Source organism: Octodon degus, unplaced genomic scaffold (assembly GCF_000260255.1).
Source record: "Octodon degus isolate 3935 unplaced genomic scaffold, OctDeg1.0 scaffold00082, whole genome shotgun sequence".
Taxonomy (NCBI): domain Eukaryota; kingdom Metazoa; phylum Chordata; class Mammalia; order Rodentia; family Octodontidae; genus Octodon; species Octodon degus.
In genome coordinates this window covers 964524-968868 of record NW_004524658.1, presented here as the reverse complement: position 1 = coordinate 968868, position 4345 = coordinate 964524, and positions in this window count along the sequence as shown.

The following is a 4345-nucleotide window of genomic DNA, read 5'->3' as shown; positions in this document are numbered from 1 at the left end:
TTTAAAGAGGCCTTTATTTATTTTTTTAACATTTATTTATTGTGTGTGTGTGTGTGTGTGTGTGTGTGTGTGTGTGTGTGTGGCCAGCTCAGCCCTCCAGGGGGCGTGGCTAGCTGGCATGTGGTGCCGGGGGATCGAACCGTGGTCCCTGTGCTTTGCCAAGCTTGTTCCAAGTAGGTGCTTTAGACCACTGAGCCATCTCTCCAGCCCGGTCCATTCTTAAAATAATAAAAAAGCAAGAAAATTTTGGTGAAAAGTGCAATGTATGTTGCTGCAATGTAGTTTATTCACTGCACAAGAATGACTTGGCTTCATTCCTCATTTTGATTATTAGTGTATGGTGTTAAAAATGACATTTTATGAGCCGATGGGAAAAGCCAAAAAATATCTTTTCATTATCAGAGAGCCACAGATATTGGCTACTCTAGCCACAGTAATTGTTCTACTCTAGCCACAGATATTGCAAGGCCATGTAGGTAGAGAGATCACAAGAAAAAGTAGTGGAATCATGACTTCTTCCCCCATGATGTTATTTGGCAAAGAACTGTGGAAAGAAAAAGAAAAAAATAAAACAAGACTCTGCGACAAATAACCATGATCTCATAAGGACTTTAGATCTTTGACCTGATTATTCATACGTCAGGAAAACAATGATAAAATCTGAAAATTGGCCCCAAGAGTAATATTTTCCTGTGTCAAAAGACACTTCGATTCTATAAATGAAAGAACAAAAGACCTAGCAGATTATATACATAAAGAGAGTTAAGCCTTTTGGCATCAAATGATTTGAAGTATTTAAACAGCTAAAACTCCTATAGAAACATAAAAAGCTTTGTGAATAGTAGGAGGAGGTAGATTTCAAATAAATTTGTTTTTCATATACTTTTCTTATTAATTTGCAAGAAGAAAACATACATTTGCATTGGAATAAAGTTGGTATCATAACGACTTTATAAAGTGCTGACTTTTATTTTTGTAAATGTGCAAAACACTTAAAATATCTTGAACAAATGCTGCATATTTTAACAAGTAAAAGGAAAGCTGACAATCAATAATGTATGATATTACACCACATAATAGATATGTATGATCTCATTTTCTTAAAATATATTTTCATAAATATGAAATAGAATAGCTCTTATCTCTCCTCCAATACATTTTGGAATCACTGAGATGTTATTTGGTTTGAATGTCATTGACATAAAATCTGAGTTGATGAAAATACATAAAAGACTATTGACTCCTAAGCTAGACACTCTATAATAATTACAGATGTTGGCATACTAAAAGGATCATAAATAGTTTGGATCTTTTCCTACTGGGATAAGGGTCTCACTTGAGTACAGCATGTATCTAATATGGACTTCCAGCATGTATATGGATTTTGAATAAATGAAAATGTCTCCTTATGAGTAAGACTGGCATTTCTTTTATTAGTAGTTCTCAGCTTCATATTTTTTAAATTTAAGAGAATCCACAGAGATGTTCCCTAAAATTTATAGCTGACTGTCTCTCTGATAAAGGTTTTCTATCTAGAACATAAAAATAATTTTAAAAAGTCAGGTCCCCGAAATTTAAAGATCCAATCTAATAGTGGGCATCTGAAAGGGATATACACTTTTCCAATGAAGAAATACAAATACACTTTCCCAATGAAGAAATACAAATAGCAAGTAAATATAGGAAAAGATAGTTGACATCACTGACCATTTAAGAAATGTAAGTTAAAACAACCCTGAGATTCCATCTCACCCCAGAAAGAATGGGTATCATCAAAAAGGCAGAGAATAGCAAACACTGGAGGCACCGTGGGGGAAAAGGAACCCATCTCCACTGTTGGTGGAAGTACAGCCTTGTACAACCACTATCGAGATCAGTGTGGGGATTCCTCAAAAAGCTAGGGTTGGAGATCCCATTCAAACCAGCTGTTCCCATGCTGGGTGTTTTTCCAGAAGAACTGAAAACACCATACCACAGTGATATACGTGCATCCATTTCCATAGCAACACAAGTTGTCACAGTTAAATCTTGGAAGCAACCCAAGTGCCCATCAACTGAGGAATGGATACAAAAGTTGTGATATTTCTACACAACGGAGTATTCTTCAGTTTATTTAAAATATGAAAGAAATATTTAAAAATTGCACAATTTGAAGACAGTTTATGGAGAAAGACTATCGTGATATATCTGTGCTTTCGGATTCATCTGATGTCTAAAATATCAGTGAATTAGTGAAAATACTTAAATTTTAAAATGTTTAAGATAGAATGAAATACAGTAGTAAAATTTAAATCTAGTATTTCTTTTTGATGTGTTAACTGATTAGCCATAAATTCCTGTTTTCAGTACTTTTTTCTTTTTTGCTGCTGGCAGATGATTGCATTTATGTGGAATCCTGATATCTGTTTTACTTTATTTTATTTTTGTATTTTTTTAGGGAAGGGTCTACAGAGTGTTCAAGGTCTTACTACTAGGTCAGACTTGTAGTGATTTAACTGTCTACAGCCTCCCAAGATCTGGGATTGCAGGCGAGCCACCCACACCCAGTCTCAAATGCTGTCTCAGTGTGCCCCGAGGGTGGGGCTGGCACAGAAGCCTGGGGATAGAACCCCCAGGCCCTGCCCCTGCTTGCAGGTGCTTTAAACTGCTGAGCTATTTGGCCAGCCCTTCTATTTTATTTTAGATGTGCCATGTAAGCACACACACATTTGGTCAAGTCAACTCTGGAAGTCCTTTCAGCATCCTTGAATAACCAGGATGTTGGTGTTTGGAAGTTCAAAGTCAAAAGGAAGTAGGAAAAGAGTAGGGAAGTATAAAGAATTAAAATGTGTTACTTTTTATTATCTAAAGAGAATATACTTCAGTGCTATTTTATCTTTTTTCCTAATTAAAATGAATAAATTATTAAAAAAAATAAAACCACTAAGCCACACCAGAAGAAATGCCATACATTCTTTCATAAAAAAAGTTTTTCCTATTGTAGAAAATAAAGCAATAGGATAATAAAAGAACCTTTCCTTTCCTGTATCCCTTTACCTCACTCCTTGTTTTTTTCCCTCCTTTTTCTCTTCTGTTCTCTCTCTTATGGGTGGAAATAATCTAACTTTAGATTTTTCCCAGGTTTTGAAAACTAGAGTTTTGAAAGCCTCAAACTACTCAAAGCACCCTTACCAAATAGATATAACTAATTTGTTTGGGGTACAGGCTAACAGAGGTGATTCTTTTACTTAAATGAATGCAATTAGCTGATTGTATGGTCATCTAAATGCAGATCTTTATGCTGCCTCATTTATGCCAGTATCCCTTCTATAAGTGATCATTTCTTGACACTTCCCCTCTATTTTCTTTGAATGTCATTTTGTTAAAATATTTACGTCATTTTAAAGATCTTCTATTGAAGTCTAAATGACTAGGAGAGTTTGGAATTTATATAGTTTTTTTTTCAAAATTTTATTGATAAACAGCAATGAGACAGTTTCAAATCAAATTGGAAGTACAGTTTCAACAAATAACACGCTGCATACATTCTTCTCAGTGGTTAATTGCTGTACAAGATGCGGACCTGAGATCCCATTCACAAACACCATTAGAACAAATCACTCTATTTACCAAGAGAATGCAACCATATATCTATCCCAACCACTTTGAATACACAGATACAAAATGGACATTCAGCTGTATACCATATTTTTTCAAAGTTCTGTTATTGAATATTATACGTGTGTAAACTCAGCAAAATATTCTAAAAGAGTCCAGTAGCCCATAACAGCATTGGGTCTTCTGTTCAACTGGCAATATCAGAAATTATTGACCTGAGTCCCCCACAGCTCAACATAACAGCATGGCTTTACTTCCTATTTTCATCTTCATACTTTTCTATAGGATGGTTAAAACCAAGGTAAAGCAGGACCTGTGCAATAAGAATTGTAGCTTTTTGGTCTGAGGTCAGTGAAATACCCTCAAGATTTATCCTGAGATCCTGTACCTCAGATTGTAGAACCGTTGTCAGTGCAGCCATGTGGATGAGTCACGGCCATTGCTTGGCCAATGTGCACTCTGTGAAAGCCTGAGACAGTGTTTTCTCCCCATGTGACTCTCCTTAGGCCCACTCTATGTCATCGATCACTTTCCTCTTTGGCCACATAATCTTCTTGATCAGAAAATTTGGGACATTACCGAGGTACATGACGTTACAGTACAAGTTCTCATGTGTCCTGAGTCTTAATTGACCTTAGAAGGTTAGGGCCAAAATATTGGCTTTCCTTGTAGCCTTCTGTTTTCTCTAATTTTGGTCTGCAAACTTAGGTTGTTAACCATCCAGAAGACAAGCTTATTGTTATTATCA